We start from the raw sequence: 14256 nt of genomic DNA on the forward strand, positions 1-14256 counted from the left end.
GGGAAGATGTTGAACAATACTCACATTAGATGCATTTTTTTAGTCTCAGTTTTGTAGTCAAATACTGAGGTAAGTTTTGCATTATGTACCAAGAAGGAATAGAAAATTATGACCATGTTTGTAACTGCTCACAAAATGTAAGAGCAAACAATATTCTCTAAGGTTGTTGAATGTAAAGACTTAGATTATGCAGTTTTTGAAGTCTTGATGTAATAGGATTTATGTTCCCAATTAATAAAAACTTCCTGTTAGATATTTCCAGTTGTAAATACTAAGGGTTGCTGATGGACATGATTAATATTAATGAAATTGCTTGCCAAATTTTTCTATAGATTTGATTCTATATTGATTCATCCGTGTGTGCTAGCTACTACACAAAGTATCAAAGAACTTAATCCAGAGGATGGGAGATAACTAATACAATCTGGTAAAGAGTTTGTGAAGTGAGACAGTATCTGAAGTGTGTACACTAAATTCAGTTAACTGTTTTTTCTTCCTCTTGATAATAAAGCCTTTTTATCAAATACCTTTCTCAAAAAATGATGATGATGATACTGAAAGGACTTTGTTATTAGCATAACAGCAGTTATGTTTTATGCTTTTTATTTAATATTTCAACATTAAATACATTGAAAACAATGTGATGGAAAAAATACGCATGGGGTTTTTTTCTTTCTAATTTGTCCTTTCTTAAACTGATTTCAGGCTCAGTTGGAGAAAGAACGTGCAGAGTTGGAAGCACAGAAAAAAGAAGCTGAAATGCAGTTGCAGCAGGAAGAAGAAGAGGTTTAAGCCAATGCTTAGTTGGTGGTTTGAAAATACCATTTATCAGCCATTTTTTCCAGATGCAGGCATCAATTACAAAACACAAAGCAGAAGCCCACGGGTGTTGCACTAACACATAATTAAAGAAACAGGAGTGTAGATAGAGGGGAATGTCTAACATGTGGCTTCTGCAGTCTGGGTTTTATACTTGAATTTTTGTTAGAACAGAATATAAATTTACTCCAAAAACCCAGCATAAGGTCACCTTAACTGATGCTTCCACATTTCTTGATCGTATTTATTAGAAAGTTTTATAAAATAAGCATGTCTAATTTAAGTACCAAGACAGTAGTATTTAGAGGGGGTTAGCACAAAATCCATTTACTGTACCTGGAAAAAGAGCTGTGGTTTGGAATTGCAGTGCATCTGGATTATGCTATCTTAGTGGTGTGTGGGAAGAGTTTGTATACAGATATCCGTGTTGATGGTCTTTTAATGCTGCTTCAGTAAAACATGGATAATTGGCATGCTTATCTCCCCAAGTTTTTAAAACTCTGTTGAGCACAGAGTATTTTAGAAGTACCTAAGTTTTTAGAAAAGTCTGCTAAAAAACTGACAAAACATAATTGTAGGAAGATGAGCATATGAAAGTGACAATAAAGATGAATATATAAAAACTTTAAATTGCTGTTAATTAAAAAAAAATAAACATAGGGTTAAGTATATGAAGACCATATTCCCATACTACTAAATTTGTATAGCACTTATCTGAAGTGTTCTCTTTACGTTAATACATAATGTCATTTTAACACATCTGAAATGCAATTTCATGACATGGGACATTTCAACTGAAACCTGGTTTTCATTCCCACAGGAGAATGAACAGACAATAGCTGAAGTTACAGATAGACCTGAGGAGCCAGATGAGAGTGAACCAGTAAGTATTTAGAAAAAGATTATAAAGGATTGATTCTTAAAAATTTGCTTCTCTGTGCTGACAATAGATTTATGAAAATATAACTTATGACTGTTCTTAGGGTCAGCTTTTCACAGGTGTTTTTTCCACTGAGGTAAATCAGGTGTGTATGCGAAATCCCATATAGCCCAAATTTTTATAATTTTCTGATAATTACATATTTTAAAATATTCTTGAGGCTTTGGACATATTTTATGGGTTCTTTAATAAGAAAATTGTAAAACCAGAAGTGAAAATGAGTCTAAAGTGCCTGCTGCTTCCTACCTGTGCCAAGTTTTCTTGCCTAAAGGTGTTAGATTACATTGGCATTTGGGAATGTTATTTCAGGTTTTACAGTGACACGTTTGCTACAAATTAAGAACAGATTGATAAAATAAGACATATAAGCTTGTACTATCGATTCTGCTTTCAAAATCACAATGCATCATCCAAATTTGCTGGATTTTATCATAGAAGTCTGATGATGACATTAATTGTATTGAATGGAAGAATACATGATTATACTGCTATAATCAGGTACCAAATTGTCTGTCATGGGCAGGTTTTTTCTATTTTTCTTTTTACAAAGTTCAGTGAATGCTGGTAAGTGCTAGACTATTTTTGTTGTTGGTTTCCAGGGTCAAACAGACCTCCCAACAGTAATAGAAGAAGAAGAGGAAGAGGAAGAAGAAGAAGAAGAAGAAGAAAATTAGAACTAACCTGCGAGGAGTAAATATGTTTTCTACTCATTACTTGCTATCCTGAAGTGTAGTATCTTGATTTATGTATTTTATAAATATGACTGATTTACATCACTGTTTCTCTGGTGTCTGTTTTCAAGGTGTTTGTGTAAAGTCTGTTATTTCTGATACCGTTTCTTCCTTCTTGTTCTTAAAGCATTGTAGCTAGCATGGCTGACTTCCAGGAAGAAAACTGCTGCTGAAGTAAAAGCAGCAAATATATTTTTTACTTATTGCATATTGAAGTAACCATAATAAATAAAAATATAACTAAAGTGTCAATATGATTTGAGGATAGATGCTACAACATGATAATTTGAATCAATATTAAAAGAATAAAATATTGCTGAAAAATATTTTCCAAGAATTTGAATGGTTTCCAACAGAAAAAAGGAATGCTCTGCAGATTAAAAGATGGAGAGAATATTCTGGACTTCAAACTTGGTGCAAAAATCCAATCAGATTTCCCAAATGTATTTGAAAGAGGTAAATTTAGCTCTGACTCAGTATATACTAGCAGATCTTGTCTCCTAGAAGTCATGAGGTGATCTAGGCTTTATTATTGGATAAATATACTTATTATTAGATCCTTTTTGGGTATTGTGTGGTACTAGGTAAGCTGCAAGTGTCTGCATATTAGTCTTGATTAGTCAAGTTTTTAAGACTTTTCTGTATTTTTCTTGAATTTGTAAATCAAGAAATTAAATGTGTTCTCTACTAAATACCATCATTATTTCTAAAACTTCACTTGTAAAAATTTAGAAGAATATTTAGTTTGATCCATGGTTATCTATAAAAATAAGTTTTATAATCCTTAAAAATTGCATTTTTAAAAGAACAGATGATTGTAATCCCTGGTATCTTGGTATAGGTTGTCATGAATGTTCTGTGTCTCTGTTATAAATGGAAAAAACATCCGCATCAAGAAATCCTACTGTTCTTCAATAAAATGTGCCTTTGCATCTCTGTGTTCTACTACAGGTTAGATGGTCATGGTCAATATTGTGTAATGAAAAAAGCTTTCATTAGAAAATCAGTACATAGTTAATGCATTCACTGCATTCTTCAGTGTTGGGATGAAAGAGATTTTTCTGGTAATTTTAATTCAATTTTTTAATTGTATCACTGAGTCTAAGGCGTTTGCTATCCTTGGCAAACTGTTAAAAATATCTGTACACCCAACAGACAAGGGTCAATCGCATAATAAATGTTTTCCTGCTCCAAATAACTTGTTTTGATCATGTAGATCAGACTAAGAATAATCTTACAAAATTTTAAAAACAGGAGCACTCTTGATTTTTTCTATATATTAATGTAGTATTTTTTCCCTTAAAGTATCTCTATTGAAAAAATCCTGTGTCCATCTTATTGCTACACTGCTTTTTGAATGCTGTTAATAACCACGTCTTGTATGAGCATCCTTAAAGTCATTTACCAGGTATAAATACTTAGAAATGTTTGTGTAACTTTTGGAGTCATGAAAAGTGGAACTATTTTTTGTGTCTAAGTGGTCAGGCTTTGCTATCTACAATAATTCTGGTTGGTTTGCAGTTTCAATGATAGTCCAGACCTTTCCTGTGGCATGAATACACCATTGTGGTTGATGTTCCAGTAAACAGATTCTGACAGAGTTTACAATTATATGTTAGTAACAGTTACAATAGAATCATTCAAGGACACACTTTGATACCACAGTTCTAATTACACCTGTTAACACTGCATACACAGCAGCCTCTTGTGCCAGTCTCAAAGGGATGGAGTTTGTCTTTTAAACAATATTTATAACTGACTTTTAATATTTAGATTAACACTTTCAAAAATTGATAACTCATGTTCATTTACACTTAATGTCCAGTCATGTTGACCATGAAAATTGCAACCCTCATACAGCCTTCAAAATGTAAGACACTATTTTAAAACATGCTAGAAATTATTTCCTGATGACATGTTGCTTTCATTTTTTATCGTTTCATACTGTTTGTATCTTTGTTTGATTTGGTTATATGTGTGTCCACTAGAGTGCATCCTAAATAAGCACACTGGGAGTTCTGTCAATTACAGCCCATGAAAACTACAACTTCTGTTTGTCATTCTGTTTCAGCTTATTTTTACTATGACTTTGTGTTGCTGCAGTCCATATTCCTCACTTTATATCGAGGTAGGAAGTTTTGGATGGAAACTTTTATCAGAAAATTACTAAGCAAGGGTCAAAATAAAGTGGTGGTAGACTCCAATTTACCTGTTTCTTTATTGTTAGGTACAGAAAAGTTTTGTTGTTAAAATGTTATTTATAGGAATTCCCATTTTTTTTCAGGATCTGATGTGCACAGACCTGGTGCATTATAGCTTTATAGGAATTCTTATCTTGCATATGTGACAAGAGGTAAACAGTTCTTGGCTCCATGCTTTCCTGAGGTGCAAATCTGCCTGACGGTTACCTGAAAATGTAGTTCACAACAAAGATGGCTTCTCCTTGGGTGTCTAAACCTGAAGGGAAATTAAGGCAGCTTAAAGTAATTTTTGCCTTCTCTTTCTGAACTTTCACCTTCTTTGGAGTATAGCAAGCTAGAACCTGGAGGAGGATGGATGACTCTTTTAATTAGTGCACATGATGTGATTTCAGAACTGTTAACAGACAATTTAACCTCTGCATAAAATGTAAAATTGTACATGGAAAAAAAAAAAAGCAATTACATAATGTAACTTCATCTTCAGCTTACACTCCCTTTGAATAAATTTTTATGAAAAGATAAAATTCATAGACAGATGATGAAAAGTGTCACTGAAAATAAGGTTCTAAATACTGAGAGAAGATTTATGAAATTGTTGTTTTTCCTTTCTTCAAAGTAAGAGCAGTCTTGTTTAGGCTGTGACTAGGCTACGTTCAGATCCTTCAGAGAATATGCTGATAGTAACATGCCCATTCACAGCTGTTCTCATTCCAGCAATACTGAAGCACAAGGATGAAAACAGATATGAAGCCCAGAATAGGACAAAATGATTCAGATTAACTGTCTGTCTGCTCACAGAGGTGAAAACAGCTCTGCAGTGTGAGAACCTTCCCTTGCATGGAGAAATACGTGTTGCAGCAAACACATTTTGAAGTTACCTTTTAATGGAATAGATTTTATTCAGTTTGCAGTCCCTTTTCTGATGAATGGTTTTCCTTCATAGTCTAAAGGAACTAACTTATCTTTTTTTAAGCAGAAGTTTTATACAGTAATTTGCTAATGGTAATGGTAGCCATATGAATTAGTCTGGATTAAATGTTAAATTGAATTTCTTTGAACTTAGCAAATTCAGCTTACTGATATTTGAAGTCAGCTATTAATTGCTTTACTTCTTTGAAGAATTTCCTGTACTTAGGTTAGAAAAAGAGCAGTGTTGTCTATTGACTGCAGCTAGAAATGAGAGTCTAAGCCTGTTATTTGCTGATAAGGACTTGATGTACTTTTAAAAATATCTTACCAGCGTACTTGTTTGCTTTTACAGTTTTGTTTTTGAGTTGTTGCTTTTTTGGAGGTTTTGTTTGGGTGTTTTTGTGGGGAGTTTGTTTGCTTGGTTTTATTACTTTTTTTTGTTTTCTGGTGCTGCCATTATAGAGCTTCATGCAGTCATTTGTGCAGTGTTTATACTTTTGTATTTGTTGTAATTCATACAGTGGAAGAAGTTATACTATCAGAAGCAACTGTACAGGTATTGGGCTAGTAGTAATGGAAGAAAGGCCAGGTAGAAGAAGGTGCCCTTTTTTTGAGCTGGCACAGTGTAGCAGATGTTTAAAAAGTTAACGAGAAGACTCGTTCTCAGAATTTGAAAGTTCTCAGATGTATATGCAACTTCAATACTGTGGTCTTCCCTGTTAACTTGTACATCATAGAATCATTATCATTAACCAAAATCAGTGTTTAATTTAGATCAGAATTGTTGTAATCTACACTCTTTTTTATTTAAAATAAATTAGAGGAAACTATATAATGAAAAATTACATTTATGAGAGCATGTCTGAAGGTACTGAGTACTCCCATTTTTTCTTTAGTTGTAGGTCATTCAAAACCAATGCCTAAAAATTCAAACCATATTAATACATTAATACTGGGCATGTTTGTTTTAGCACCTGAAAGAAAATGCACATTCATACTGTCAAGTAATGGAATGAGCAGAGAAGGTTACCATTTGGTTCTTCTTGATTAATCTTGATTTTCTTGAGTACTTGTGAAAAATGTGCCTTTAGTTTGATGCAGAACCAACTGGTGTTTGAGTTCAGCAAATTATTTTATTCAGCAGTTCCTCCATGGTTTAGATGTTGTCTAGCAGATGCCAGATAAAGAAATTGGCTTTTCCTGGTAGAGGAGGTGGATGTATGTTTGAACTTGATCAGTATTTTGGTCAGTTTGTTCTTCTTAATCGACTGAGTAATATTTTCAGCTCCATTATAGAGCTGATTGTTGTTATTTGGTTTCAAACAAAAATTGAGGCAAACCCTTTTTTGGTGTACTGAAGGTGCATTCCAAGGATCTCAGTCTTGATCTCTTTGAAGTTGCTGAAAAAGTTGTGGTTGAAATCATAAGATTTCAAGATTGAGCTCTCAACTAACATGGACTTCTACTCCTGAGAAGCCATCTCCCAGTTATTAAATTTTTAATGTACTTAATATTAAAACAGGAGAGAAGTGATTGCCTCAAACTGTATCTGTAGGGCAGATAGCACAGAAAGAAAAAGAGCTTAATTGTGGGGAGGGATGGAAAGAGGAAACATTCAGATAATAAATCATTTCCATTTCAGCAGAGGGGCACTGCAGCTCTCTTTCTCTGTGTTTCAAGTCACATTCTTGGGAGTGTGTCAGGCTTCTCCAATCATTCTGCCTAATTTCTGCTCCACCTCTTGGATGTACTTTCTTGCAGAAATGACTGGCTGCACACAGACACACCTGTATTTGGTTCATTATCGTAAGCAATTGCGGTTTTGCCACTGATGTGTTTAGTAGATAAGTTAAAAAAAAATCTGTTTATTTAGCTGATAATTGTAACCCAGGAAACAGATCTGTTTGTTTGATTCTAAGCCAGGCTGCACTGAAAAGTTACCCTTAGGCCCTGACAGCTGAAGATTTCTAGGGGTGGGACTATGGTGCAGTTCTGAGGCAGCTGTTCTTCAACATTTTTTCTGTGAGCATATGTATCTTAGTGGAGCCTATAGCAAAAATGCACCAGTATTTTGTTTCTCACTTGAACTTGGGTTAAGTGTTATTTTATTTGCTTGTATTTTAAAACTATTGAGTCAGATTTATTGGTAAGCAGAATGAACCCTATAAAAACTACCACTGATGATATATATAAAGCATCAGCATCGTATAAATATATATGTTTTCAGTATATATATATATATATACTGAAACACTGACTAATCTCTTATCTCAAAAGTTTGTGTTTATAGGCACCTGCCTCTTGTATCTTTAGGATAAATGGCTTTGCCACTGCTCACATGTAGGTTGCTATTAACTGTAGCATGTTTTCCCCTTGCCCTCCTTATGTGACTTCTCTACGTTATTTGTTTTAGCTATCACTTAAAAACTCAGCATTGTTACAGTGTGTGAATCTGTCTATGAATTTACCCAAGCTTTGCATGGCACAAAAAATCAGGAAATGCAGCCAGACCTATATATTTCTATTTCTTACATTTGGCTTGTCTCTTGGCAGAGTAAAGGCAGGCTTGTTTATTTTGGTGCAGTTTCTTCAAAAGTCTCTCCAGCAGCTACAACTCTTTCATTATTCTGTGACTACAAGAAAGTCACTACTTTTGTGTGTGGTGAGCTCATGCAGCTGGCATCCATATCCAGTATTCTTTTCCATACTTTAAATCAAAGGACCATCTAACCTTTAGAGAAAGGCCAACTGAATTCTCTCAGTTTTGCTTTGTTTAGTAGGATAAGTAAATTCCTTGTTTTAAGTTAAAAAAAAAATATCACTAACAGTATTTCGTTGTTATAAACACCATAGAACTGAAACCTACAGCTTTGAATAGGTTCACAGATTTGTGAACTCAAAATCTGTAAGTTAATTTAATATTTTAGTTTCTAAGGAGATCAGGTCTGTGCTTACTGAATTTGCTGGCAGGAATCCAACTTGAGTCCTAGTAAAGCACTCATGTCAACTGCGTGGGAATATCTGTATGTGTCTTAAAAATAATTACACATTGAAATAACCTGGCTGACCTTGCCCCTTGAGACTTACAGAATCCCTGTGACATGTTTTATGGTACTGCAGAGGGGGAGAGGGAACAAACTAGAGCTGATTACCCACAACCTCTGTTGCTCTTGGGATTCTAAGCCATTGATAGCAATTGGGAAGAATTTGACAATTAAGCCGCAGTATAAACTTGCCATTAGTTTTCTCATTAGCCAAGATTTTTAAAAACACAGAAAAGAGGGTACCTGAAAGGAGTTGGCTTATGCTAGGTGCTGATTTCAATAACAATTTTCAAAAGCAGAAAATGAGATGCTTCACTTCACTGGCTAAACCTTCTAATAAGTGCTAGTCAAGTGTTTTTTCTTCTCAGAGTCAATAGGAGTAGTTGATAGGTTTTGATTGTGGCAGGTCTGCTCTGATCTCTGTTTTCTGGCTGACTTACCAAACTGTTGAGAGGCCAAAGGCAACACTGATGTTTAATTACAAGCAACAAAGATTGTGGACATTAAAAAGAAGAAGCAGCAAGAAACCTATAAGCTGTCAACCTCCTGTCAAGAAACAAGAAAGAATCCTCTGCATAGAAATCAAGTAATTGATATGAACGTAGGAAATTTAGGTGCTCCTCAAATTGATTAATAGGAAAACCTGGAAGAGGGAAAAAAGAAGAAGGAAGGGGTAAGAAAATGTTGGAGGAGAAGAAAGATAGAGATATACCCTAAGATCAACTCTTCCACATGTTTAGCTATGAGCTGTTGCCTGGGGGGAGTCTATAGACCTATGTAGATGGTAAAGAGAATAGGTTTGTCCTTCTCTTTCCCTGCCTAGTAGAGCTGCAGGCTTCAGTTTCCACTTAAAGGACTAAAACTGTCTTCTTCCTAGAGATGATCTAGTGTGGCTGGTTTATTTTCTGGAGTACTGAGATTTGTGCATAACTTGCAAAATGAAAAAGTTATTGATCTTAAGCCTTAAGAATAAAATTTTGGAGTTTATAGTCTTAATTCACATTGCAAACACTGATCATATTCAGGAGGTTTTTGGGGGGCTTTTTTTGTTCATTTGAATAATTTTTCATGTTTTTGTACAACAGGCATTCCAGGTACTGATATTTCTCATTGCTACAAGTGTTCTTGTTGCTAAGGGTCAAAGCAAGATTGTAACACATCATAATTCTTGAGTTTTTTAGTTTGTTTCAGGGCAAAGGACTTGAAAGAAAAAAAAATAAGTGTCATAATGAAACTCTGAGAAGGCAACTATTTCTATAAGTCTAAAGATCTTTTGGTGAGATCCATTTCCCATTCCATATTCTATTAACTGGAATCTAAAAATATTGATGTGTTGTGATTCCTGTGTGAATTTTTGTATAGTACTGTTTATATACTTTTGTTAGGTGATCCTACATACCCTTCATCCATTACTTAATGGATGTTTAGACAGATATCAAAGAATATTTTTGGCTTTGTTTTAGTTCAGACCTGCTTATCTGAAACTGCTAAATTACTAACTGCAGTGAAATCTTTCAGACATAGATAGAAGACAATAATCTTAGCTGGTTGCTAATATATTTGCCCAGGTGAAGTATGTGAAATTACTACTTAGGTGGCAGCCTTCCCAGTCTGGATCAACTGTAGTAGCAAGGTCAGGGTGGAGGATTTCTGAAAGGTGTCACCTGTCAGTTGACTTGGTTAAGAGTTTCCTGCAGATCTCACAGCACCAGTAGAGCATTTGAGCTCTGTAGCAGTGACAGTGAGAGAATTTCTGAAAAGGCTGTGAATAACCACGGATAGGAATCATGGCTAAAATGGATCTTGGATGTGTGCAGTATCTTTTCTCCTGATAGCCATACAAGCCTAACTCGTGGGCTCACAGCATTGTGTAGCTATTTTCAGTCATGCAAAATGCATGTAAAATTATGCTATGTGTTATTTACTAGATTAGTATTGGGTGTTTGAATAGATGTTTGCCTGTATCAAGCAATTCAAGTATGTAAATATTTTCATTGCAAGCATAGAACAGTAGGAAAACATACACTAGTAGTGTAGGAAGCATACACTACTTCCCTATGTGTTTCACATTTGGGAAGTAGTGTATGCTTCCTACACTACTAGTGTAGAAGCATACACTACTCCATAGATGATGGAGAAGTATGTTCCAGCATTTTATCTTGAAAAAGTTCAAATGTGTCTGAATTTAACCTAATGTTCCTTGTCAGGAAGCCAGAATTAATGAATTCCACAACTGTTCTTGCAGATAGGTTTCTGAAACCTGACTTCATGTACTAAAGTCAATATTTGTTTCAAAGTCCAAAGACCACCTGTACTGTAAACATCTGTGAAACACTGCAGCAAAAACTCTTGGGTAATAGCTGTTTAAATGCATCAGTCTCTTTCCTAAGATACTGAGGAAATCCTAATGGTTTACACTGATAATGCCACTAGACATGGGAAAGCAGATAGATGATCATACAGAGCCCAAGCTGCTGGAAGCCAGCTGAAGTTCCCTAGCCAAACTGAGATAAAGATCTATGGCTGTAATGGGGTTTAGTCTGGGCAGGTGATCAGACCTGTCATTCACAGCAAAGAGCCCTAACTAATCCCACAGAAAGAAACTGTGGCTGCCTGTGGATCTCATGTGTCATCACACCCTGTGCAATTGAAATTAAGGGTTGTGCTTTGTTACATGTCAGATGATAGTCTTTTCCTAGCCAAAAAACTGACCATAGCAGCTGGAAAAAACACCCAGTAAAATACATAGATGGCTGTTTGTAAGGTTTAAGGGAGATCATTTCTAATTGAAGACTTTTCCATACCTGTCTAAGGCATAATTTTAACAATGAACGGGTGAATTTACTACATTTACTATGGTGGCTTATGAGTAAAATGCTAAATATGTATGTTGTAGACTGCTACATTTACAAGCTGAAACTTTTAATTGAGTGAGGTGAGTATGGAACAGGGCTCTATTTTTTCCCTTCTACCCTCTCATCATTTGTGAAGGATACAAAGAGCTTGTGATTCCATTGTAATAGGCCTTCACATAAGCATGTATCACAAACAAAAGCTTGTGCATTGCTCTACAGAGCTTATAACTTAAACAGGAAAACTGCTAAAGACTAAAGGCAGAGCTGATTATATACCAGTATGGTTTAATGCTGTTTAAATGAAGCAATAGTAACCAATCAGCAAATGGAAAACTTTAAAATTTAACTGATCTAGCTATTTTTGTACAATTTTTGGTACAGCAAGGGTTATTTATGAAAAATTATTAGAAAAAAGACTTTAATTTATTGTTATCTCAGGATTGAGACGTGAACTGCTAGTACTTTTATTAGGTGAATAAATAGAAAATTAATTTATATTAATTTTTGCTAATTTTAAAGAAATAATATTCCCAGTAAAATTAACACCAGGATATATTTTAATGAAAGCCCAATTTAGCCCCAGTGTAGCTTTAATTATTTCCTAAGAAACTAAAAGTTGCCACTTCATGTATAAAGGCCTAGCACATATTACTTTATACCGTGGCCATGAACAACCTGTTCAAGTTGGTCCTTCTTTGAGCAGAAGGTTGGAGTAGAGAGTGTCCAGCTTTAAGCATTGGGATTAAGTGAGGTATTTGAAAACAGAATTTGAGGTCAAACAGATGCAAAAAGGACAAGCACAGGGGAGAGAAGCAAAATTCATTATTTTCTCTGATGTTGGTAATGGAAGAACCTGGAAACACTTCTTAGGAAATGTCAGGGATGGCAGTTGGGAGATGCAACAGAGGACCTCTCTGAAGCTGAAGTGGAGTGTGTTACACAGAATGCACACTAAGAAGTTGCCCTGACTGGAATTGGTATTTACTCAAAGAGTCATAAAAGCCCTCCAGAATGAAAGGGCTGAATTGCTCATGGTCATGTGCAGGAGGTCCCATAGTCCAGTCTGGAGAAGGTGAAAGGTGAGATGAAAGAATAAATGCTGGCTGATAGACGCCCATCTCAGGGCACACACTACCTTCTTTCCTTCTACAATCATAACATTTTTTTTCTGCTCTGCAGTATTTATTTTACCCTGAATGTTTATGGGCCAGTGAAATCTACACCTGCATATTTGGGAGGCCTTGAGCCACTCTCATTTTCAGATAATACTAGATAGAGGCAAGAGTTTTGAAGCAGGTGGGAAGCAAGTTATGAATTCCCCATGTTCAAACTCTATTCCTGTATATTGCTGTACTTAACCATGTTTTGGTTCTTTAATGTAGTGGAATTGTAACTTTAAGTTACTGTAGTAAAAGTGTGTGATCTCTACATATCAAGTCATTATCCTTAAAGCTGTGATAAGAGAGAGAAATTGCATAGCTTAAGAAATGGTCTCCCCATAACTGATTCTAGTAATGCAGAATTCTTCCAAGTTATGGATACAATCCTCACTCAAAAGAAATCACCAAAAAGTTCCCATGGTGGTGAAACTGTAAGAGTGAAGGAGCCTGTACTGCTTGCCAGGAAAACTTGATTCTTCTGCAGCTGAAGTGAGGATTCCTAAGTCTTAGAGATACCTGCTTTCTTCTTTGCCCTTCTGCTGTCCTAGTGATTGTCTGTAATTTGTTAGGTCAAACTTGTTTCTCACTTCTACAGATATCATTCACCCATGTAGGCTCTATTTTCAGAGGTTTATAAGCTGAATGGGATATCAGTAGTGACAAGAAGGGAGATGGAAATGCACAAGTAAAAGGAGGGAAAAAAAAAACAAGAAGAAAGGGAAAATGTGTTTTAACTAACTTGGATAGAAGCAAGACAAAATGAGGGGAGAGGAGAAAGGCAAATAAATATAGAAAAGGAGAAAATAAAGCAAGTAAAGCAATCTGATGAGAATGAGAGGTCTAGGGTCAAGACAATTTATCATCTTTCTAGAGAATCAGCACCATCAATAGCAATCATTCATAACAGTTTCTCTGCTAAATCTTGTTCACTGATTTCCAGGGCTTTCTCAAGGCTGTGATAAATCTCTGCCTTCTGGTCAGTCTTTGTTATACTAGCTAGAAGAGGGGTGGTCTTGCAGAACTGCTGTGAGTAAAAGCAGCAATACTATAGGATGGTGCCAAATATTAATGCTCCTAAAGTCAATAGAAAGACTTAGATTGCTATTCCAATTGAAACATGGCTTCAATTGACATTGTAGACAATACAGAGAAATTCAGAGGGGCAGAGTTGTTTTTACATCAAGTTTTTTCCTGTCTTTTCCCTTATTTGAAAGCACAGTAGTCATATTGATTTGGAAGGTTTTATCAGTAGGTATCTTCTGAGTAAAGATCATAGAATATGGTCAAAAGGTAATACAATTATGGGTAATATGTGAATTATAAGGAGATTTATAGAGAAACTTTATTAGGGCTTGGTATGACAATAAAATTAATAGAAAATTTGGAATCCTGTTACATTGAGTATCAGCTGATAACAGCTGATTCATTATCAATAAAATGGAATAAAGAAAAATGCTGATATCCATCATTCTCTTAGTGTCATCTTTCTTTTTTTTTTTTTTCATAGACAGGAGTGCTATGCCAAAAAGACATGATGGTAAAACACTATCTTACCTTTTTACAAATATTTAAAAAGTCAAGTTTTTGGCGTCTGGGA

Source organism: Serinus canaria, chromosome 6 (assembly GCF_022539315.1).
Source record: "Serinus canaria isolate serCan28SL12 chromosome 6, serCan2020, whole genome shotgun sequence".
NCBI classification, from domain to species: domain Eukaryota; kingdom Metazoa; phylum Chordata; class Aves; order Passeriformes; family Fringillidae; genus Serinus; species Serinus canaria.